The 26,552-nt window shown below is 39.0% G+C and overlaps 1 pseudogene; it reads left to right on the forward strand.

Moving 5' to 3' along the window:
• Positions 1 to 26,552, forward strand: part of LOC127623025 (craniofacial development protein 1-like) — a 33,000-nt pseudogene that overhangs the window by 2,389 nt on the left and 4,059 nt on the right.

A 26,552-nucleotide genomic window follows, 5' to 3' on the forward strand; every position in this document is an offset into this window, starting at 1 on the left:
AACAAGGGCCCTGGAAATTCACAAAGAATTTAAGTCCATATTTCTATTCTTCTAATTCACTGCATAGAGCCCATTTGCACTACCAACTTCTTATGAATGTACTGGCTTTGTTAATGACACTGGTGCTGTAATGAGGTTCACAGGATGGGCAAGGAGGTGGCGGGAACTGGCAGAACAATCAACATAATTTTATTGACATAACTTAAACATGTACACGCAGACACACACACAGCGGCCACATTTGTCTCTCTCTCGAAATGGCACCTCCGGCTTGTTTTTATCCCCCTCCCGACTAAGACAATTCAGCGCAGGGCATGCGTCCTCACGGCCCAGCCACACCCTCCTCCTCGTCACAGTCTTTAAATGTAAATTTAAAGGTCAGTTTCTGTCATTTTTACTTTTGTGTTTTGTGCTTTTGTGTTGATTAGTTTAAACCATACATTGAAAAGGCTTTATTTGGACTGAAGTCATCCATTATGTTTGTTGTGTTATGTCTGTGGTTCAGTGTCTAGTAATTTTTAAGACTCACAATCCTTGATTTTTAGTCTCTTTAGTACACTGAGATTACTTGTTTTATTTTATTGTATTTGTTTGCGCTTCTGCTTTCATTTAGTTGTCAGTTCGAATAAAATGCTAATTTTCTTTGTATCATTTATAGACCACATCCACAGTCGGCACAGATATACCCAGAAAACCCTCCACAGGCTCTCTACAGCTGGAGGACAAACTCAAAGAATCCTCCAAAATCACCATTACCAGGGTGTTTGATTTTGCCGGGGAGAAAGTGCGGTAGGTTACTCTCTCTTTCATGAATGTGAGTGTTAAATAAGGCCACCAGATGGCAGCATACATCCATTATACCAGTTGTTCTCAGCCTTTTTTGATGAACGCACCCTACTTCATTCCCTTACCTCAGCCATGCTTTTTATAAAACAAACTATGTCATTTTTGAAATTATAAACAGTAGACCTACTCTAAAATCATGTAAAAACAATAAATACAAAATATAGATATTTATAGGGTATAACAAAAATTAATTATATTCCCTCACTCCTCTAATGTAGCCTATTACAAATGTGATATAGCTGAAGTAGTGATACTATTTATGATCTATTTCTTTCTAAAGTACAGTTAGTGTTACTATAGTAAATTCAAGGGTGGTGATGTAGAATTCTGTGCCGAATTCAAATGGTTTCTGTTTCTCACTGATTGTCGCAAAGCTGTGAGTTTAAGAGCTTTGTGCTCCTGCTGCTCTGTCCATTGAGCTGTATCCATTTACAGTGCCATACAGGTACATTAGTGGAGGTTGTGACTCCACCTGTGTATTTGATGCTGCTAAACCAGATACTTCGGATGTGTCACTATATTTCAAAATCATATGAACCGCTGTTCAAATGCGTACCAAACCATATAATTGAGAACCAACTCATATATTCCCAAATGTAGATAAATTTTTTAATGCAAAGAGGAAATTGATGATAGATTTGATTATTATGACTGATAAACACCCCTCATTTGTAACCTAATGGCCCCTCTCTACTAAATTGCTCACAGCACCCCCTGGTATCCTTTGAACGCCCCGTGGGGGGTGGTATGCACCCGTTGAGAACCCCTGAATACAATGTACAATTGAACATGCCCCAAACATTAGACAGTCAGTGCAGTAATTACATTTATGAAACAGTTGTCCAAAAGTCGTTTTGGGTAAAGAAAGTGTACTATATAATGCTTATATGTTTGATCTTAATAAAGTCAAAAGCTGCCTTTCAAAAATAATACAAGGGCCCTTTTAGTGAATGTTATCTAATAGCTTAATTTGATCCAATCTCATTTTGGCTTGTCTTAAATATTCTTGCTACTTTTCAATAATTCATTCCAGTATGTTGTATCTGTGAGTAAGTCACACATCCAAAGCTAAGCTGACTAGTAAAATATCCTGCAAAGCACAACAAACTTTGAACCGATTTGATGAACAAAAACTGTGATCTATTTAAAGACTTGTATTATATACAGAACATATCACTGTCATTGTATGTCATTTATTTTTGAAGATTTGAAAGCATATGCGATTAGTTAAAATTATTAGATCTTTTGTGGTGCTTACTGTTCTGCAGGATGACTAAAGAGGTGGACGCAGACTCACGAGAGGCTAAGAGTTTTCTGAAGATAGAAGAGAAAGCACATGAGGACACAGAACAGCAGTCCTCATCCTCCGAACCTGAGCCCACATTACCAGTTTCTTCTGGATCCAGGTACTACCCCAATGAGACCCCTTTATTCTTGCATATCCCTGTTATGATCCTTCACAGAGTGCCAGTTAATTAATGAAACTAAGTGGTTTTTAATGGTTCCATTTTGTGTATCACTGCTACGGAAGTGAATAACTCAATGCATGATTATAGTTCATTCTTTGATATTGCTGATATTATATTACAGTAATTCGATTTCATCTCCTTTATGCCATTGCTGCTGGTAAATAAATGAAGACACCAGTGTGTGTTTGGTGTGCAGGGGAAGAGGTGATATCAGATATGTAATTCATCTCTGACAGCTAGTATGATCATGAGCCTTTGATCCTCTAAATCTGTCTGCCTTTAGGGAAAAGAAGCAGTGGCACACAAGAATGATTCAACCACTGTTTGCACAGATGTGTGTGTGTGAGATTGTTTTCCCCATATGTATATGTTCTATTCATATATATAGGCAAGTCCAAAAGTAACATACACATTCACCAGGTAAAGCCACTCCACTTATTGTGTCCTAATTCAGTCTTTTACCATTGTATGCATGCATGCTACTCCTGATCTTATTTCAGCAATACATGACCAGGAATTTATGAGAAATGTCAAAGTTGTCTTTTAGTTTGTCATCCCACTTCCATTCCTAATTGGTAGATATGATAAAAATTTTGTTTAGAGTAGCAGGATGCCACCATAAGGGAGAGGTTATCATTGTTTTGATCTGTCTTTCCTAGGTCATCCCTGTTTTTTACGTAAGGTTGTTATGACGTTAATTTGGACGAATGCTCCTGTGTCCTCTGAGATTGTGAATGTTTGCTGAACAGGAAGTGATATTTTTTCGTACAGGATATACAGTATTGGGCGTTGACATGCACAGAAGGAAAGCAGTTTGAACCCAACCCCTGTCAACCCTTTATCATCCAAACTAATGTCACTTTTTTAGGTCCACACTAAAAATAATTGCGCTGCCTCGACTAAACTTTTTGTCTCTGATTTAGATTTTAGTAGCTGCTGCAGTGCTCCGATATTATTGGGCAAATTTATATGAATGGGTTTTCTTCTTTAGCACAGCAGGAGTCATGCTGAAATTACAAAAAGCACTGAAACACAAAGGGTACCTGTCTCTTTCTTTTCTTTTTCTCCTTTAAGGATATTTTGTGTGATTTGAGGTTAGAGGGCTTGAGTCAGCACTGTGGTTCATACAAAGCTCTCTCTCTCTCTCTCTCACAGCTCTCGGTGGCTCTGTTTCTCTACTTAACAGTGTCATACTGCGCCTCAGTGCAGAACTGCTGACAATAGTGATATAGACTCTTCTTGACTCCTACATTTTTGTCCCCTTTCCATACACACAGATCTTTCTTTTCTTGGTTCAGCAAAGATAATTACACTAAGATTAGGGTTTCAACTGCTTACACTCTTAACTACTTTCATAATCAATTACTACATTTTTGTTTGATTAATGGGAATTTTTTTAATTTTCCAAATTTTATTGAAAAGCATGTTATTGCTCATTTTGCCCAATGCTCTCCTTAAAATAATGTGCAAATTGAAGGCTAGAAAAAAAAGTTTGCAATACACATACTCAAGCAATACTGTTTTTCAGCATACTCAAGTTATGTTTCAAATGCATGCGATTTGTTGCAGCCATCTTTGCAGCGTCAGTCTTACATCTCAAGTAATACACATATTGACACATCGTGGATGATGGTAAAGCATTCAACACACTTTTTCAAGGTGCTGAATTAAAAAAAAAAAGTTGCAATAGGTGTGTCATTCACCATTAATAATTTGTTATTTTTTTTGTCAGTCTACTGTATCATCGTGACCAGTTAACCGCACCCCTTCCGCCACCAACAGCAAGCTGCGACCGCTGAGTGCTTTATGTCCAACATTCCAAACATTTTTTTTCAGTTGAAGTACATCATCCAGGTATTTGTAGTAATCTTCTTTTCATTGCAGTTAATGTGTAAACTTATGGTACAAAATGCTGTAGAAAAGTGCAGAAGTATGCGATTTGGAAAGCTGCTTGTGTGTTTGCTTACGTGAATGTGTGAATGATAACTTTGGGATACATGCATGTTGTGAGCACTGCTTGTGTGGACATCACAGACAGATGTAAACTCTCTGCTACCGGATCCAGAGTGGAGCAGCATTGTGTAATTCTGTGCCGTCTAAGTGCTATCGATCGGAAAACCAGCCTGATTTACTGTCGCTTGTTCTGTGTTCCACTGATAGGTTGATTGATTCTCTTGTGTCTCTGTGGTCTTATCACAGAACTTGACTGACGTTGAGGCTGAGCTCCATCTAAGCATTCAGAAACATACACACAAATGTGTAATTCTGTAATGTCTATGATGGCATCGTCAAAGCCTTTATCTCTCTCAAAGAAAACAGATGCTGTTTTATCTACACACAATGGATTCAGAAAGTATTTGGACACTTAAATCACACTAAAAATATCTGAATTTAATTTCAGCATATGACAAAATATTAAACCAAGTGACATCTGCAAACAAAGGTTGTGAGACTAACCATTTTTGTAATTACTTTAAACCAACTGGTCCCAAGAAGGTTTTTAGGAGAAGCATCAGAGTGTAGGGAATGAGAGGCTCAGGACCCAAATGCAGAGTGAAAAACAAAGGATTTATTAATATAACAAAAAGTGTAAAAAAAAAAAAACAAACAAACCGAAACTCCCACAAGTGGGAAAAACAAACACAAACTATGCCGTAGGGGAAAATGTTAAGTAATTCATCCAGGCTAGGGCAGAAGTTACGGGGAACAGGACTGACCGGACCGCACAGGAATAGGGAATAACATGAACTGACCAACAAGACTTGATCAACTGGAACTGGCGCTGGACAGCAAACACAAGGAGAATAAAATAGGGAGAGAAATCAAATGGGTTAACAGGGGACAGGTGAGGCAAATTAAATAATAATAAGCAAACAAGGAGGCGGGGTATGAAGTAAGACAGAGAGGCACATGGCGATACAGAAACAAAACAAAGCCATGTGCTCTCGCAAGACAACAAAACACTCGAATGGCAAGAGAGCAAGACAATAAGGCAATATATGCCCATGCCAACCAAGAGAATGCATAGCCACGCCAAACAAAGTGATGCCACGCATTCTGGGCCTGGCTGTGTCTAGTCCAGCTGAATCCAATTATGAATGCAGTTTCATAGATTTGGGCATTTAGTAACTAAGGGTCAAATACATTTTCACACTGGCCCAGTGGGTATTGGATAACTTTTTTGCCTCAATAAATAACATTATATTTAAAAAAAATTATTTTATGTTTACTCAGATCGCCTTTGTTTTTTGTTAGATTTTTTTTTATAGAATTTTTGAAACAATTTAGTATGAGATATACACAAAAGCAGAAGAAATCAAGATGGGGCAAAAACTTTTCCACAGCACTTGTATGTAAAAGCCCTGTTATACAACACACACCCTCACAGAGAGGAATCAGAGGGAAGTCTGCCCTCTGTCTTCCTGTTTCTGTTCTGCTTGGCTGCCTTTCAGTTTGCTGTATGTGAGTGAGTAGAAGAACATACAGCAGTTCTGGGAAAGCTGTGTCTGTGTCCAGTTAAACTAATGATTTCCACATGTGACCATCACTTCTCTGCTTTTCTAATTATAGAGCCTGATCTCGAAGGCCCTAAAAATAGGGCCCGCTCCTTCCATTATTGCAGAGCACTCACACACCAGTCTGAGGCTCAGGTCAGTGTGTGTGTGTGTGTGTGTGTGTGCGTGTGTGTGTGTGTGTGCGTACGCCATCAAGGGCAAAAGGGCAAAAGAGATTGTGTATACTCTGTAGGGCTGAAGTGATTCGTTATAGACAACGTCAACAATACATTTTCATTGTCGAATAGTCGTTTGATCTTTAACATAACATGAGACATAAAACTCTAATGATGGTGAGCGAGAGGAGCACTGCAGCTTGTGCATGCCCGAGGAGAGGAAGAACACTCCGCTCACAGATGCACTCCAAACATTCAAAACAGTCTATTTCGGCTGTCTCAATTGCTTCTGTCTGTATATGTTATCTCAGACTGACACGATGTTCAGTAGGGGGCTCTGTGAGGGCCATGCCATCTGTTGCAGGGCTCCCTGTTCTGTGTATATTCGCTCTATACACGCGCTATGTCTCTGCAGTAACACGATCAACAAGCCACATAATAAGATGCGTGGATTGATTGTCTCAGATGCGGAAGCAACTGAGATTCGTCCTCCACCACCCAGATTGAGGCAAGTCACTACGCCACCTCGAGGACTTGGAGCGCATTGGGAATTGGCCATTCCAAATTGGGAAGAAAAGGGGGGGAAAAAAGGACATGATAGAGAGAGAGAAGCATATTCGTTCACACTTTTTAAATCGAGAAGAGTTTTTATCTGAGGAATGATATTAAGGGTTTTCTTCTTGTGCATGCTGCTGATAACTCCACATACTGCAGTGTGCTAGTGCAGTGTCTTACCTCAACGGCAGTGAGACTGTTCTCTCTGTCATTCATGCTTTTTAGTTCTTGGTCACACACACAGGGCTGTCTTTTGTATTGTGAATAATTCCTTCCTCAGACTGTTTAGACGTCAGTGAGTTAAGTTCAACTGTACCATATGCCAGTGAGTTAATGACATTCAAAAACTTTCATTTACAAAAACACATTCAAGTACACATTGTCCCTGCCATCACAATGCGCTTTGTACTTTGTCAGTTAATCCACTGGTGCATCAGCAAAAGTTACTCAGAATAAGTAGTCATTTAGCAGTCACTTTTATCCATACACTTATTACGAAGACAAGGAGCAAACTGGAGTGCCTTGTTCAAGGTTACACTCGTGATGACTCACAACTCTGGCTCCAACCAGTAACAGGACTGAGGTTTAAGCTACTATGTCACACCATCAGAAAAAGTATCACCCTAATGGAGATCAAACACTTTGTCCAGTGTTTTAAGCAGCACAATGCCCAAACAAACTGAACTAACTGGTCTTTAAATCTGTGAATTCTTGTGACTCTCTCCATGTGGGATTAAATCCAACAACCATCTGTCATTATTTACTCACCCTCATTTTGTTTCAAACCCATATTAATTTCTTTATTTGCATGAAGTGTTTTGGCCGAATGTTAGCGACAGTCACCATTAACCTACATTTGCATACTTTTTCTGTACAATGAAATTGAATGATGATTAAAGCTAACATTCTGCGTAACACGTCAATTTGGGTTCCACAGGAAAAAGCAAGTCTTTGAAGTGTGAGAAAATTATGACACAATTTTCATTTTCAGATGAACTATTCCTTTAAACAATATTTACCATTGCACTCAACCACCCATCTATAATGAGGTCACACTGAGCTTGCAACTTCAGGATTTCATTAGCAGACCTGAAATAACCTGTTCCATGTCTCCTCACAGCAGGACACGGTGGCAGTCAGTTTTCCCGCTATAATGAATCCATGTTAACTGAAGTGAGGGTTCAACATCACACGCCTCACCACGGCACACAGAACAGCACTGCCATCTCCCAGCTAATGCTTCTGACAAAACCAGGTCACTCATTGCTCCCCTGGCATCTTAAAATGTGCTGTGGCCTGAAAGAGAGCAGCCCACACAGTTTCCTCTGTATAACAGCGTGTGTGCTCCTGCCAAAAGAGATGCAAATCCTCCCATGAGTCTCTGTGTTAAACAAGTGATAGTAGAAAGGCAACATCTCTGCAACAGCAACAGGGGGCTATGCAAGGCTATGTTCACTCAGCAGCAGAATTCAGTTGTCAGTCCTTTTTTAGAACGCAAAATATGGGTGTTCACAAACAATTCCGTCATGAACGAGCGACTAGTTGTCCTGTCACGTCATACAGTGGGATAGCCACTCTGAAATGCATTTTTTTGTAAATATGGTTGTAAAGCACAAAAAGTGTTTTTGAACATAGCCAAATATTAGGCTTAGGTTCGATGCCTTTTCCACCCATCGATAATCAAAACACATTTTCCTGATGATTATCGATATATATATATAAATATATATATATATACTGTATATATATCGATAATATATCTGGAAAATATATATATTCAGCATATTTTCCAGATATAAATGGTGCTACTGGTTGCACAAAAGTTTTTTTTGTCTCTTCATACATATTTATCAACACAACTTTGGTAAAGCGTTAGTGGCAGGATAATTCAAAGGTGGACGCTTCTGGTGGACAACATGGTGCTTTCTAAAATTATAAACAGTTATTTTCTATGAGGGTACGCACACCGCCACCACTAATCTATCGGCGGCACCCTCCGGAGACTGCTCAAAATTCTGTAGTGCCACGGACCGCACGCAACTCGCATAGCTTTCTATTAAATACAACCCAAATCATTATCAGTTGACATTATTTGATTTGATATTTAATCTATCACTGGATGATATATTGTGTATATTTATATTTATGTTTTTTTTTTTTTTTTGTGGTTTGACAGTTTGAATGAATCCTATTCATTTCTACAAACAGGGGAGTTGTCACAATAAAAGTCACCATTTCTTATCATTTAGTTTTCACAGTTACACCAGTTTCATACACTAACCTGTAAACTCTTCAATGTCACTTTGTTCATTCTCGAAGAAATACAAAAACCTTTTGTAACATTTGTGTGTATGGTGACTAGATTCACATCTTTAGACTGCCACCTGAATTGCATCAACGCCTCCTGTGTGTGATAGCTGTGCCTTGTTCTAACTGTGACTGGCAACATCTCCCTTGTGGTCTCCCAAAGGTATTTAGTCAGAAAATATGAAATGGAACGCCAACTGAGAGTGACTTGTAAAGCACACAAATTAGGCCTCTAATTCTAACGTTAATATATTGATGCCTCAAAAACTTGCTTTAACTTTAAAAGAAAAAAACGTGCTGCTCAATAATTGATATATCAATATTTTGTGACATTCCTACTAAACATACGCAACCCTGCATCGGTAATGTATCAAAACCTTAACAGACATTTATCTTATGTATATTTAAACCCTATTAAAATGTCCCTCTTTGTATAATATTTTTTACAGCTGAGATGACCTACAATCAAACTTCTGTTCTGAATGCAGAATCACACATGGAATATTAAGAGTGTTTACTTCAATATCAAAAGCAGCACTGAAAGTCTTTTTTGGGGGGGGGGGAATTCACCACTGACACTTTTAAAATGTCAAATCAGCCTTCGCTGTATACACACTTCACCTCCCTCCTGTCTCTTTGTGGATCCTCAGAGCTCCATCAGCCTCCATTCAGCCTGTCAATGAGACACAACTAGACCACTTTTTCAGCCCTCATCATGCTTCATCTTTAGACACCAGGGTTTGTGACTGAGACTCGGCTTGTGACAGGAAACATATTTCCGTCCATATGGACATGCAGCTGCAGCGGTTCTGAATAGTTTGAATGTTGGGGTGATGCTCTCCAAATATTGTGGGAACAGATGGGGTAAGTCAGATCTCTTAGATTTGGAGGCCACTCCATACCTCTCCACTAAGTTTCTCAGTTCCACAGCGGCCTGCTGGTTTCCTTTGAAAAGAGAAAACCCCTGCAGGAAGGAAATTAGGCTCATTAGACACAAAATGACTGGAAGTGATTATAGTAAGCTGCTCTTATCGGTTATGCAGATATACTGAGACCGTAATTAGTAAAGGCAAGCTTTACGGTTTTGTGGATCAACTGCCAAACTGGCCTCTTCACAAAGTGGGGAATTCACTAAGAGTGTTTTTATCTGTGCACAGTTTGTTTTTTTGGCACTCAATTCACCAGAAGTATTATGCAAATTTGGTAATGCAGCAAATACGCCCAAAAATGTAGTGCTGAACGCAATTTTCCCAGCGCAATTTCCGACTTTGCAGGACAGTTCCTAGTGATGGGTTGTGGATGATACAGCAGAGTACTGGGATCTGGCATACTTTACTGGGTCTGTATAGCATCTCACCACCTTTGCAATCCAGACACTTGAATCGGCTCTTTAAAGTGCACTCAATTACACTGTGCATCTGGATCGATCATGTTAACGGACTTCGCCATCACTTGATTATTATTCCTTAAATTACCTCTGCCATGATCAATAGGAACATATCTCTTTTTAATAACATTCAATTTACTACCTTTACGTGGGTGATAATAATAGTGCAACTTTAATTGCACCAGCTTTTTGCACATAAGTACAGCTTGTGAAAATGGCGCAACTGTTTAGTGAATTTGCTCCAAAGTATGCCAACATGACGTTATGTGAATAAGGATTGAAGAGAATAGAAAAAGAGAAAAATGGAGAGCAGTGAGCAGGCATAAGCTCTGAGGATAGGAAATGTACTGACAGTTTGGAACTGGGATTCTTGCAAGGTGAACAAAGTGTGACAGCCCTGTGTTCACAGAGCAGAGACAGACGGGTTACGGCTACACGTGTACGGCACACAAAGTATTGTAGCTTTATTTAAAAGATTTGGTCAGTGGGGTTTAGCATAGCATGTTTTACACCACTCAAACTGTATTGTGTTTGTCTGTCTTCGGTGTTTTGTTTGTGAAAGTATAATAGTCCCCTCTTGTTACTCCTGGGCTATACAAGATAATATGATTGTGTCCTAAAGACTGACAATTAGACACAAGGAGTGTGTGAAACATCAAATGAGTTTGGTTAAATCACTGCACTCCTCTGTCCCCCTAGAGCTATGAGTTTGGTTTAAATCTTAAGCATGCATTTCCTGCATTCCAGGCAAACTGAGTCTGCTCCATGTCTTGTCTGGGGCACACAGGCACACATACATTCACATGACATGTACACACAAATTGGCTCAGACACACAGAATTTGAAGGTTCTTTTCCAAAACCTCAAGGCAAAAGAGCAGTCTTGTGTGCACACATAAAAGTCACACTCTCTGGAAACCTTCAGAGGCCAAAAAACACGTTTATCAGACAGTTGCCACAGCAACTAGAGGACACGTGAAAACAAAACCTGTCTGTATCTTTAAATGTGTGCATACATCTTTTTCCTGCAGAGCTCTGTAGAACTCACAGTTGAGCTCAACACTTTGCCGACCTGTGCTAAAAATATCTGGATTCTAATGTTAGAAGAGAGCAGAACAGGCCCAGAATACAGTCAGAGTGAGTCTTGCACATATTTTCTGCTGAAATTGTGCTTGGGCTTTAGTCGATGCTAGGCAAGGCCAGAGTATCTGATACCCCTTCTTTATCGACATTGTTCTGTAACTATGGTGGAAAAATAGAGGGTAATAGAGGACATACGGAGACTGCGCAGTGTTCAGAATTTAAAATTAAAATGTTATAGCATGTGTGAACTCCAATTTCCGGGTGAAATGCCCACTGAGGGGTTCCAAACACGAGTTGTTTTTAGCTGTAAAGTATGTAATGCAGTGGAGAGGAATGAATATTTTATCAACACTACCCCCAAAACCAGGGTTGGGGAGTAACGGAATACATGTAACTGGATTACATATTTAAAATCAAAATATGAGTAACTGTATTCCCCTACAGATATTAATATTTAGGCCTTTCAATGGAATAATGTATCCATATATATGATGCGATCTAAAGTGCATTTGAACAGCGGTGAAACACATTCTTATGATGCGTTACATTCATACGAGCAGACAGAGAAGTAAGTTTGGAGCAGAAGAAATTGAAATAAACCTTGTGTAAATTGTCAGCTTTACGCTAAGCTAAAATGCTATTTCTAGCCATTTAACATGAACATGTTATCAGGCATGATCATATTTTTTAACAAGAAAATTCACATTGGATCATTGAGCAAAGTTGCTCTTCTATCAGCTTGAATCAGTCGGCCCATTCTCCTCTGACCTCTAGCATCAACGAGGCATTTTCGCCCACAGGACTGCCGCATACTGGATGTTTTTCCCTTTTCACACCATTCTTTGTAAACCCTAGAAATGGTTGTGCGTGAAAATCCCAGTAACTGGGCAGATTGTGAAATAGTCAGACCGGCCCGTCTGGCACCAACAATCACGCCACGCTCAAAATTGCTTAAATCACCTTTCTTTCCCATTCTGACATTCAGTTTGGAGTTCAGGAGATTGTCTTGACCAGGACCACACCCCTAAATGCATTGACGCAACTGCCATGTGATTGGTTGATTAGATAATTGCATTAATGAGAAATTGAACAGGTGTTCCTAATAATCCTTTAGGTGAGTGTGTGTATGTGTGTGTACATGTATGTATATATATATATATATATATATATATATATATATATATTTTTCTGTTGTATTCCTGTAAAAATATCTAAAAATCCTTTAAATAAGATCAATTTGATTTGTCTTATTTTAGAATCAACACTGCATAAGATATTTAGGTTTTTAACATGTATATTTTGTCTTACTGTACTTACTGAGTTTTTATAGTCAAAACAAGTAAAGTGCTGAAGAAGTAATCCAAAGTATTTAGAATGTTACTGACCTTGAGTAATCTAACGGAATACATTACAAATTACATTTTACTGCTTGTTTTCTGTAATATGTAGTGGAATACATTTCAAAAGTAACCCTCCCAACCCTGCCCAAAACCTTAAACCTACTTATTAGTGGAATACAAATGTAATCTTAGAGGTAAAGTGGAACCTCCAAATTGCTGCTGTCACTTATTATGCAAATGCGATTACTTCCCACCATGCAGCTGACGCAACACATTTCCAGTCATGCTACAGAAGATGGTGAACTCATTTGAACTGATACATAAATATCTGATAGGATGTGCCACTTGTCAGTAAGTCAGCATGTTGGGGCCGATGCCAGGGTACTGGAAGATTCGGAAGCAACATGACGACTTCCTGTGGGATAATGTTGACTTAAAGTAATTGGACAACATTGGCCATCCTGTCCTTAAGTGTCTAAAGCTCTATTCACACCTGATATTAAGATGGGTTTTGGGTGATCCGATCACAAGTGGACAGACGAGACACAATGGCGTTTACACCACCATGATCACACAGACAGTCGATATGTTGCTACTGAATATTCTAGTACCCTGACGTCGACCCCATTCTGCTGACTAATTGAAAAACGCCATCTCCTATCAGACATTTTTGCATCAGTTTAAGTGTTTACCTTCTCATGTGGCTTGACCAATAAAGTGTTGTTTCAGCAGTATTAGGGACCTGTGTTCTCATCCCTTGTTAAAACCAGGAAGTTATCATGTTCACATAATCAGTGAAGTGTGTGTGTCGGATGTTCCATTTTCCCTTTTAGATAAAATATTTTACACCAAGGGCACTTAGGTTTAGGGTTGGGATTTGGAGGTAGAGTTATTAAAATAGATTCTATACAATTTTATACAACTTGCTTTTGGTGCCCCTCTGTGGTGATTTCACCCATAAACTGGAACTTACGTGTATATATATATGGTAAGCTCATCTGCTTGCGACTGCGGTGCTGCGTATCTAGATGCATGTGTTGAGCCCTTCATTGCTGCATGGGACATGCTGAACTCAGCGAAAAACACATTGGAAAAATGTATCTACACATTGTTTTGCAATATAGGATTTTATGAAGCAACATAAAATAATGTCACGAAAAAGATATCTGTCAGACTTAAAGTTACACATGAAGTTACAGATGCACAAACTCATGCAGTTGAATAAATCAGACTGAATCCTTATCTAATAAGATTATTTTCAAATTATCATTTGAGTTCTGTGTAAATTAACATGTGAATGTAATGCAACCTTTCTCTAGATTTAATGATGATTGTTTAAAAAATAGATCACAACGCCCCACTTCCAATACATATTTTATAGTTTATGGCCATTATTACATGTAAAACTCAATGTGGGAAACTTTATTTACTGAATAAAACCGCAGATCTGTCTGTATGCTGTCGGTCAAAGCTCAATGTGAGTATGCTGTTAAAGCCACTGCTGCGTGTCTCGTGCCACACAGACGCGATATAAAACTTTGTCTTACCTGAGGGAGAAATGGTCTCTCTGCATGTGAAATTATTAAATTTTTACTCCGTAAGGAACTATATGTCCAGAAGGACATTTATACATGTTACGTGGCAAGCGACAGGCTTTTGCTATCTGCATGTAGCAGACGCACACCAATGCCCGCAACTGCCGCAGCTCAATGCATGTGAATTTGTTTTTAATAGTAAATACATATATATATATATACACACTCACCTAAAGGATTATTAGGAACACCTGTTCAATTTCTCATTAATGCAATTATCTAATCAACCAATCACATGGCAGTTGCTTCAATGCATTTAGGGGTGTGGTCCTGGTCAAGACAATCTCCTGAGCTCCAAACTGAATGTCAGAATGGGAAAGAAAGGTGATTTAAGCAATTTTGAGCGTGGCATGGTTGTTGGTGCCAGACGGGCCGGTCTGAGTATTTCACAATCTGCTCAGTTACTGGGATTTTCACGCACAACCATTTCTAGGGTTTACAAAGAATGGTGTGAAAAGGGAAAAACATCCAGTATGCGGCAGTCCTGTGGGCTGAAAATGCCTTGTTGATGCTAGAGGTCAGAGGAGAATGGGCCGACTGATTCAAGCTGATAGAAGAGCAACTTTGCCTGAAATAACCACTCGTTACAACCGAGGTATGCAGCAAAGCATTTGTGAAGCCACAACACGCACAACCTTGAGTCGGATGGGCTACAACAGCAGAAGACCCCACCGGGTACCACTCATCTCCACTACAAATAGGAAAAAGAGGCTACAATTTGCAAGAGCTCACCAAAATTGGACAGTTGAAGACTGGAAAAATGTTGCCTGGTCTGATGAGTCTCGATTTCTGTTGAGACATTCAGATGGTAGAGTCAGAATTTGGCGTAAACAGAATGAGAACATGGATCCATCATGCCTTGTTACCACTGTGCAGGCTGCTGGTGGTGGTGTAATGGTGTGGGGGATGTTTTCTTGGCACACTTTAGGCCCCTTAGTGCCAATTGGGCATCGTTTAAATGCCACGGCCTACCTGAGCATTGTTTCTGACCATGTCCATCCCTTTATGGCCACCATGTACCCATCCTCTGATGGCTACTTCCAGCAGGATAATGCATCATGTCACAAAGCTCGAATCATTTCAAATTGGTTTCTTGAACATGACAATGTTAGTACATTTTACTGTACTAAAATGGCCCCCACAGTCACCAGATATCAACTGCAAGATGCTATCCTATCAATATGGGCCAACATTTCTAAAGAATGCTTTCAGCACCTTGTTGAATCAATGCCATGTAGAATTAAGGCAGTTCTGAAGGCGAAAGGGGGTCAAACACGGTATTAGTATGGTGTTCCTAATAATCCTTTAGGTGAGTGTGTATGTGTATATATGTATATTATTTTCCCATATTTGATCTCTAAACTGAAATGGGTAGATCATGTTGAACTAGTTAAAGAAAAAAGTAGATCTTGCATTTTAAAATTTGGGCAAACCTAGAGAAGCCAATCTCTGTCAGCTTGAATATACATCTTTTTTGTATTATATATCTGCTTTGGGTGTCTGTTGGCTTTAGAAAGTGTGTGCACAGTTGTTGTTGTTGTTATTCAATCGTAAAATACATCAATTCTTAGGCTAATTAATGCATATTAGCCAAACGTGACTTCACCTCGACAACTTGCAATCTGAGTGAAATATTTTTTCGGATTAATCAGCAGAATAATTGTTAGATTACTCGATTACAAAAATAATCGATAGTGGCAGCCCTAATCTTGGCACAATAATGGCATTTAGACTACAAGCCTAATGTGGTCACATGCATTTTCAACCACATTTGACCACCTCAGAATGTGGTTGAAATGTACTAATGTTTTGGGTCTTAAGTGTTGTCCCATCTCAACATTGTCCAAACTGGATCTTAATACCAGGTGTAAAATTGGTGCGCTGTTTGTTAAAGTCATTTTTCATAACTAAAGTGGTGTCTTGCCGATGCATTCACATGTATGTGTCTCTTGTCTCTTCCTTCAATTTCTTTTTTTTTTTAGAGGTGTGTATAAGAGAGCAAAACACTGACACCCAACTTCCCTTATTCCTGTTTAAATGTGCATGCAAGTTATTTTTGCATGCTTTTTGAGTGTTTTGAGGTGTATTGTGTAACCAACCCATCTGCCTCTTTTTAGGCTGTTCATACAGCTTCTATCTGGCAGACAGAATGTGGGTCAGCGAAACTATGCTGTCCTGAGCTGGTGTCCCACAGAGGACATGTCTGCAGGTTTTACAGATGCACAGGCCTACTTCCATACTCGCTTGTTAATAACTGGTCTACAACTAGGCCAGTGTCCTCGCCTCAGGCAGGAAAAGGCCATTAAACACATTCAAGTAACCAGGCTGCTGAGATGATGGAGAATGAGTGTGCAGAGTTAGCTGGCGTCCATCTCCAATGATGCCCTGTTATGTCCTCCCTTATGATGTCAAAAAGCCTGTAATTACTCAGAGTGCAGATGGAAAGACTTGTCAACTAAACTGTGGGTCGATGCTGAGTTTATGAGCCACTCAGTTAACCTATGATGACATGAACTGATATAATGAGCTGGAGGAATCTACTTCCTGTCTTGAAAAGACCCAGAAGAGTGCTGGGACACAGTAGCTCTGTTTGTGCCTTCAATTTAGACTGTAACAAGATTTTGGTCATGGGAGAATGCTGACTGCAAATAAACTGAAATGAACTCACAGACTTCAGGGCTCCTGACTCCACTTGTGTGTGTGTGTGTGTGTGTGTGTGTGTGTGTGTGTGTGTAGTGAGAAAGTGTCTATGTGCATCCTTTTTCTTTAGGTTTTATTGCCAATTTATGTACTTTTTGTATATTGGCAAATGCTCGAGTATGTTTAATTTTACTTGTTCGTAATCCATATAGGCCTATCTATGAACATGTTGTGGTTATATAAAAGTTTGTTTCAATCTGAGAACAAGTGTACCCAGGACAGTGGGTCGAATATGTCTCAGGCAGGATACAGTCACCTTGGCTGTGTATTTAGCATTCTGCCCTGTCCATTGTGGTCTGGCTCCTGGCCCTGGTTTCTCTGCTCGCATCGACACTGCTGCATGGCACACAGGATTGACTATCAGTTGAATCCTGATTGTATATTGATTCCCTGTCAGGATTGTTTTAAGCAGTGTGTCTGTGTCTGTGTGTCTGTGTGTGTGTGTGTGTGTGTGTGTGTGTGTGTGTGTGTGTGTGTGTGTGTGTGTGTGTGTGTGTGTGTGTGTGTGTGTGTGTGTGTGTGTGTGTATACTGGTTATGTTGACTAAGCTGTTAGGCTGCAGGAAAATATTTTTACAGCATTCCCTGTCTCCCAATGTGGCAAATTTTGTCATTATTTACTCGCCCTCATGCCATCTCAAACTCGTATGACTTTCTTCTGTGGAACAAAAGCAAAGATTGCTTTGAAGGATGTATATAGCATAAGTGAAACTTTTCTCACCCAAACCGATTACATCACTGCAGAAGACATGGATTAAACCACTAAAATCCTATGTAGTATGTATTTATTACTTATATAATATGCTGCATTTATGGCCTTTTCAGAGCTTGAAAGTTTTGGACCCCCATTCACTTAAATTGTATAGACAACAACTCGTACATCCTTCAAAAAGAAGTCATATAAGTTTGAGACTGCATGAGGGTGAGTAAATGATGAGAGAATTATAATCTTTGGGTAAACCTTTAATGGCCTATTCATTCCAAACTTGATTCAGCTAAATGTCACAAGAAAAATGAAAAAGAATCACAGTTTTGTTTTTCTAAAAAGCTATTTACTCTGAGATGAATTTTTGTAAATGCAGAAAATGTGGATGTTGTTTGTCATCCAGACAATTACAAAATCAACCTATCCTCCAAATAAATGAAGGTTTCATTTTTTAAGGAGTTCACAGAGCAGGACTGTTCCTTTTAAAAATCGTATAATTCAGATGTTCATTTCTGCAGCAGTCAGGTGAGCTCTCCGCGTATGAAATGTGTTTGGATCAGCTTTAATGCATGGAATATAATTATAGTATTGATTTTGCTATTATTGATTTTTACATTTTGCTGCCTTTTTTGCACCCCAACATTATTTTTGTGTGTGTATGTTGGATGACTTGTCTGACGGCCTCTGGAGCAGTGTGCTCTGCTGAAACAGCTGGCACAAAGCTGTGTGTAATCATGGGCTTCATTTGACACTATCCAGTGTGCTGATGTGTGTGTGTGTGTGTGTACATTTATGTGCTTGGACTGAAGCTGGCAGTTCTAAGTTGTTCTGCATTTATATTAGTATTTCTCACTCTCTTTCTCACACACATTTCCTGACAGCCTATGTACTCCTTGGAATTAAGTTGGCATTAAAGAAATCGTGCAAAAAAATATAAAAATCCCTCTTCTTCTGGTTTCTCTCTTTTTTCCTTCTCTCCATCTTGTAATTTTTCTTGTTCCTTTTTTAACAATGTTGACAGCATTAGCACAGATGGCAGATGCATTTTCTCAAACCTTTACACATTAACCGTGTGTCTGTTTGTGGGTTGTCTCACTCTTGTGTGCGTGTGTGTGTAACATACAAGTCCTGTTAAATTGACTTGACTTTAAATTGAAATTATCTTCAGCTTTAAGAATGGAAATTTTTGAAGGAATTTCAATAACATGTGATTCTGTTTTTATGCATATTCTGTGTTTCAAATAGAGATTTCAATTCCTGCTCACACAGGCCTTTTTTATATTGATATTTGCTGTTTTGTGTCAGTCTCCATTTCTTGAGACTCACAAATGCATTAATTTATTTGTTCTCAAACCAATTGTTTGCTTCTCCTGTACACATACACGTTTATACAATTTCCATTCTTGTTCCTTATGGCAGGCTTTCTCATATGATTCACTTGAGCGTGAAACCGTCTGTCCTTGGACACCCCAGCACCATCTAATGTACCCCAAGGTCCTATTGCCCATTTCCCCCTACATCCCTTCCCATTCCTCTAGTGCAGTACTTCTCAAACCTTTTAGGCCAAGTACCATCTTCGATCAAATCAGAACATTCAAGTACTAGTCACCACCAATGTTCACTCAAATATTTTTTCAGCATTCGGTAGATGTAAATTTTAACGATAGTCTTAAGGATTGTGAGCAACATACACACTGCCATATTTCATTAATATCAATAATCCTGTAGTTTACACAATCAGTATGAGTGTTTCTAAAATTAAACATACAGTACAATATTCATATTTAGAAGTTTTGCAATCGATATCAAACAAACTACAATATATATATTTAGAAATTTTGAGCTTAGGCATTGCTAGACCCTGTTTTTCATCTTAGCCCAGCTAAAATTATGCAGTTAGCATCACCCTTAAAAATATGTGATAATGTGCAGGTGATCTATGAAAACAGTGTCTGCAGTAAGCTGTCTGAGGTTCATTTGACTCTGAATCATGCCCTTACCAGTCATTCATTTTAAAACTGGTCAAACTACGTATTTTCCTTCCCTCTAGTCATAGACAGACATGGCCATTGGTGACATAGCGGCAATGTTCATGACATAGCGCTGCCTTGTGCACAGCTGTCAGACGCGCAATCCCTCATCTGAGCAATCTTCCAGTGAAATCAAAAACAAAATACAGGCAAATACAACTCTGTGTCTTTGAGTCAAAGCACTTTTAAGATCATAGACCATAGAATGTGTAAAATAAACAGAATTATATCTTGCCTCAATAGTATCCGTTTTTGCTGTTCTGTTTTCTGGATTTTAAATAATATTGTGTTGTGTGCACAGAGACATCGAAAACGATACCTATTCACATCCTGCACTGCCGATGTGGAAAAAAGAAAAGGTGGGCTATCTTAAAGATATATACCATTTTTAATAATACATTAGAAATAATACATAGAAAAAATAGTAATAACATTTATATTTGTAATTTTTTTTAATGTAAATATCCTGGGTCGTGCTGCGTACCACTTGAGGGCACTCCGCGTACCACAGTGTAGAACCGCTGCTCTAGCAGACCTGTAGTCCTCACTCCCCTGGCACCCACTTACAAAAGGGTGGGCTGTTGGTCTGGAGTCCTCAGCTCTCATTCAACAGATCGTTTAACATTTCATTACTGCAGCCAAGCGCAATCTCAGTGTCAAGATGACTTTGTAACATACAAAATACACATCTTTGTTCCAGCGGCACATTGCGAGGGATGGAGACATACCAGCTGCATTATCGGCAGTATTAGATTGCCTCTCCCTGCATTTTTGCTCATCGTTCCTCCTTTGATTTTCGTTTTTTCCACATTGTGTCTTTCCCTGACTCTATGCTATTTCTCTCCTTCTTCCTGCATTTTCCTTACCTATGTTGATGCAAAATATTTGTTTCCACTTCGTCAAAGTGAAAAATGAATATTCTACGATCATTTACTCACCCTTGTGTTGTTTAAACCTAAAAAGCCTTTTCACACCAAACATGAACTTTCGACGCAATTTCTCGCTGCCATTTAAAAATGTTTAGGGTAACAATGGATTCCTAAGCCCTGCACACCTGAACGAACATTTACACAGAATTTGCACACTGACAAAGCAAAGTTTTTATGTTGAGTGTGTCTAATTTATGCCCCGAATCCGACCAATAAAATTTGAGTTGAGATTGTGAATGGTCATGTTCAGGTCACAAAGTCAATAGAACAGATGGCTCTAAAGCACAGAAAGCTGTTTTGACCACCGACATACAACACTGAAGCAGTGAGGATGCGTGTTTCATTTCCATCAAATGCCTTCAAATCAGAAGCAGTTTTTTCTACTTAGGGTTCTCTTGTGATTGGTAATGGTGTTTGTGCATTTGCCCTATATAAGCGGGCGCTCAAAAACCATTTCTTCAGAATTTTCTGACTGAAGGACAAGAATGCATTGCTCGAAACTCTGAAGTAGTAGTGCATCCAAGTTTTGCAATGTCTCATTCCCTTTATCTCAGGGAACGGAGGATATGTTTCCAATTGCTTTAGTTCACTCAAAATTACAGTGAGTCCTTTCACACCACACTATGTAACGTGATACCCTGAGATGCACCAGGGTATAAACACTTAGAAGAATATGCATGTGAGGTCATGGGCCCATCGGGTGGTGACTTATTATAATATGTCTTATAATAAAATTATATAACAGGTAGCCTGTCCGTAATAAGTATCTCGGGCTCACCTGCCTGGTGTTGGAATGGTAAGCTCTCTAGACGGAGAGTACTTGTGAAGCAATGGAAACCACGTCTAGGTTATAAAACCTTGTGAATGTTTTCTGCGAAGACCATCCTGCTGCAAAGCATATATCCAGTGGTGATGCACCATTTGTCCATGCCCATGAAGAGCCCATGCCTCTAGTTGAATGCTGTGGGAAGCGGGTGGATGTCTCACTAAGGTGAGGGATCCGGTGGCGTGGTGGAGAAACTCTTCACCAGAACACTATAATGGGCGGGTGACTCTTTCGCTGCAGGCACTGAGAGTCAGGCAAAGAACGTCCTGATGCATCTGCATGGATGAGCAAGTTGTCCATCGACGGTGAAGAGATAGTCAAGAGGCGACGATGTTGGTCTTGAAGAAAATTATTTTTGAGTGCCCGCTTAAATAGGGCAAATGAGGTGGGGCTCAAACCCCATTGCCAATCATAAGATTGGCGTTATGATACAAGGGCTTCAACTAGGTCGTGGAAAAGGAATTCCCATGTTGAGTGAACTGAATTGATAGGGAACTCTTCATCTCTTCTGCAGCTTGTAGAGAAATCAGTTTTCTTTTTTCGATCTGCTTGTCAAGTACCTCTTCTCCTGGGCAGAGGGCAGACCAGCTCAAAAGCATGCTGAGCCACCTACCGTTTCGGATTTAAAATTGCTTGTTAATTAGCGGCACCTATTGTAAAGTTGTGAATGTGTTAACAGCTGTCATTTGCTTCACTTCCTATGGGAAAGGGCCATTTGCCGGCTATTCGCCTTTCATTATCGTGTTGCGTTTGGTCTGAAAAGGTCTTAAGACTTTCCTTTTTCCATGAAACTGAAAAGATCATAGACTTAGTAACTGTAAAGGGATCAATGGAAAGGAGGAGGCGAGAACCGGCTTGACAAAATATAAATAATATTTTTAATGATAAACTTAAAAAAACACATACTTGACTGACATGTCCGTAAACTATCTCTCTCTCCCGCACAATCCTCCGCAGTCGACCTTTATCCCTCTCGGAGGCTTGATTAGCCTGATAAGGGACCGGGTGTGTATGAACACGACCTGGCCCCGCCCTCTGCCCTGCCACAGTAACCATCTACCTTCATCTTTTTCTGTACAATGAAAGTCTGAATGAAAATGAAGTGAATGGTGACTGAGGCTGTCAATCTTTAACATTCTGCCTAACATAATTTATGTTTATGTTAAGAACATGATGGTAGATGATGAGAGAATTTTATTTTTTGAATGAACAATCCCTTTAAAATCCAACAAAAATAATACTGGAACCATTTTCTCCTAAACATTTTTTTTTTTATGTTGATGTTTCTCCATCTAGTGTGAAGAGGCCAGCAGGCATGGGGAGCATTCTGAATTGCATCGGGCCAAAAAGCAGAAGATGAGCACTTTGGAGAAGTCTAAACTGGATTGGGATACGTTTAAAACAGAAGAGGGCATTGTAGATGAGCTGGCCATCCATAATCGGGGCAAAGAAGGGTACGTTTCAGTCTCATTAGTGACCCAGACAAATGAATCATATAATATTATCTCCCATTAGTGTCTCACACTGGCTTCAGAGATTTTCATGAGAGCTGAATAAACATCATTAAGTGTCTTGTGTGCTTAAACCGACAGCTCACTGAAATATTGTGTTGCTGTGCAATTTTTTTTTACACATTAGAATTAATTAACTATGTTGCTCTGAAGTTCCCTGGACAGTGAAATTCAAGTTTTTGTGATAAAACCATATGCTATACATGCTTTCGATTAACATGCTGATCTTTGAATTTGCTCTTAGGACTGCAGAAACATGCATTAAGTTATAAGCAGGCCCAGGAGCCAGATTCATGAATCATTCTTCAGATTACAATTCTCCTATTTTCCTCTCATTTTCTAACTTAAAAAGAGTTAAGAATATTTGGTATTCCTGATAAGGCTGTCATTCTCATCACCCTAAGAACTTCATTAATTGTCTTCCTTAAGAAGATTTTCATGCATCCGGCCTCAAGTTTGCCGACTTGTTTAAAATTTTCGTGCTCTGATTTTGGGGGAGAATCTGCAGAATTTTAAGGAATCGATTTAAACATAGTAAAATATATTAAATACAGCTGAGAATGTTAGTCTATTATTGTTAGCTCAAAGCATCACCAAATTAGTTGTTATATAGTTATTATTTAATTAATGAACATGCAAGAGGTGGGGGATTTGTAGAAATTTGAGGATGACGTGTGTTTTATTTTGCAGATATGCACTTTTTTTTTGTAGAGCTTTTTGCAGAGTTCTGTGCACAGATTCCGCATTGGCTTGGTTATGAGTTAAATTCTTCACATTCCCCAGCCCTTATGTGTTCTTTTGTGAAAAGTAGTAGCCCGAGGTGATCTGTTTTTGCTGTACGCTGATTTTCCTCGACTGTCAACACAGAAAATGTGAAAAAGGTGAGCAGATACAGTATGGGCTCAAATATGACCTGTGGTATCTCTTCCTCTGTGTCCTTAGATTGTATTGTACAGAAATATAAATTATCAGTTCTTTAAGACCTGACTTAGGATGATCCCCAACTGGTCTAAGATCAGTCTTTTGTAGCTCAGTGCTTTATAAATAAATAGAGTGGGACCAAAGCCAATTGCATTTCATTTAAAACTGCTTATCTTGAGGAGAAGGCAGTGAGGCAGTAGAGTACAACTGGACTTTAGTCAAAAGATTGACGCAAAGCTGTCGCACCATTGGACAGAATAAAAACTGGGGTTCAGAAACATTTAAGGTTGTGTTTACAGAAAATTAAATATATTGCAAATACATTTTTTCACTTATATTAATGCAATTTCTTGGTTCCGATTTTAGCTGGAATTGAAACATTTCAAGTCCACTGCCTTTAAGGATACATTTTAAGTTATAATTTAATAGATTTCTGTTTTTGTGTGGACTATTATAGTTGTGCAATAATTATATTTGTTTATTATATGGGTTAAATATCTGATTAAATGTGTCATGCACCACCAAGATTTTCTCGTTTTTAAGATTGTCAAATTAAACGTTTTTTTTTTATTTTTATTTTTGCATTGTTTTCATCCACCAAACTCTTCTTTTTTTAAATAATAAATGTATACTGTATATACAGTACATTCATATTGACATTCATGTATAAATATGTACTGTTCATGCATAAGTCACTGAAGGGCACCCAAACTCTTTCAAACGTGTGTGGGCAGACACTTGCAATGCGGAGCCACACACTCAACGCCCAAATCTCTCCTACACATGCAGACCTCAAAAAAAGAGACACGCAATTACATAATTTCCATCCCACGGTACCTGTTCCCCAGAAAAACACCTCTTCACCCAACCAACTGCTCCATATTTTCTCTCCATTTTCAGTTCGTAATAATACATTTAAGACAAATACTGGAGGAAAGTTGTTTTATAAACACAACATTGAAAATGCCATTAAGGATGGGGCTTAGGAGAGAGGATTTCAGTTTTATTATGAACAGGTCCATGAAACCCTGCTATCGATCTCTCCCCACACACCCTTTACCTCAAAGGTATAATTAAAACTTTCCATTCAAAACTCAAAAGATCTTCTGCTTTAACTGTAATTAGAGTACGTGTAGAGATGAATGAGAGTGCATTGTCAAAACTGTATAGAGGGTTTTTTTTTTACATACTGTAGTGAGCTAATTTCCCTTTTTGGTAAGATACACAAACCCGGCAAGTCCTCAGGGTTACTACCACAAGCCTAAATACATGGTCTTATCTGGCAAATTACAACATTATGTTACAAATTATTATGTTTAAGGGATTGAAAATAAAGTTTGTAGATTAAGTATACTTCTCTTGTCAGGACGGACTGTAGTACCAGTAATCTGCAGATCAGTTTTTAGACTTCAAAAGACTTCAAAAATTGAGCAAGACCATAATTTAGATCTACATACATAGTTGCATCTCCGCTCTACAATTAAGATTAGATTTCATTCATAATTAGTTTAGGAGGAACTGAAATCATTTGGCGGAACATTTGTTTCCCTTTGAGCTTTCCTTCATGAAAGGATGCCAATTGGTTAGTTTTAAGAGGTGAGTACATTTTAGGTCTCTTGGATTGCATGCCTCAGCTGTGGCTGTTAGTTATCTTAGTAGTGCATTTGCTGATGCCTTTATTTACTTGCTGTTCTCTGAGTTGCAAATACCTCTTTAAAATCCCCTGTCGCCGAAGTTACCCAGCCTGCAGTGGGTCTCAGAGCAGGAATTCCTCTAGGGTAATGCCATGCCACAATTATGAGATGTTGCACCATTCCCAAGATGCATTTGGCATATACAAAGAGGCAAGAAAGACCTTGCATCTTGTCCCAAGGGGATGGTAATTCACAATGACATTATCTTTGCATGCAAAGGTTCATGTTTCATGTATAATATTTTACTCACTAGGCATGGTGGAGCTGCATGCTCAGCGCTGAGACTCTCCTGTTCTTAGAGGAAAAGTTCACCCAGTTCATTCTCTCATTATTCACCCTGATGCCATCCCAGATGTGTATTACTGTCTTTCTTCAGCAGAACGCAAATAAAGATTTTTAGAAGATAGTGCTCTGTCAGGTCCTTACAATGCAAATAAATGAGGGCCAACAATTTGATGGTCCAAAAGTCACATTTAGGCAGCACATACGTAATAAATCAATGTCTTCTGAAGCAAATCGATAAGTTTGTGTAAAAACAACTTTTAAAAAAGCGCTTCCTGCCAGCAGTCGACGCATCACTTAGCTGTCACGTGATGTAAGCGTGTCGAGTTCATGCGAGAATTCAGCACTTATTTACAACAGAAGATCGAACGTCATGTGAGAGTTTGGCCATTTCAAACAGCATCAGAGCCCTGGATGGAAGGTCTGATTTAAAATGAATTACGTTTTAATTATCAACTTGTCTCTTATTTAAACCTATCAATATTTTGTATTGCACAGCACTTTGGTCAGCCTTGATTCTGTTTTAAACGTGCTATATAAATAGCATTATATAAATAAAAATAACTTGATTCGCTTCAGATGAGATTTATTGACTGGAGTCATGTGGATTACTTATATGCTGCCTAAATTTGACTTTTGGACCGTTAAAGTGTTTGCACCCATTTACTTGCATTATAAGGACATGACAGAGATCTATCGTCTT

This window comes from Xyrauchen texanus, chromosome 29 (assembly GCF_025860055.1).
Source record: "Xyrauchen texanus isolate HMW12.3.18 chromosome 29, RBS_HiC_50CHRs, whole genome shotgun sequence".
NCBI lineage: Eukaryota > Metazoa > Chordata > Actinopteri > Cypriniformes > Catostomidae > Xyrauchen > Xyrauchen texanus.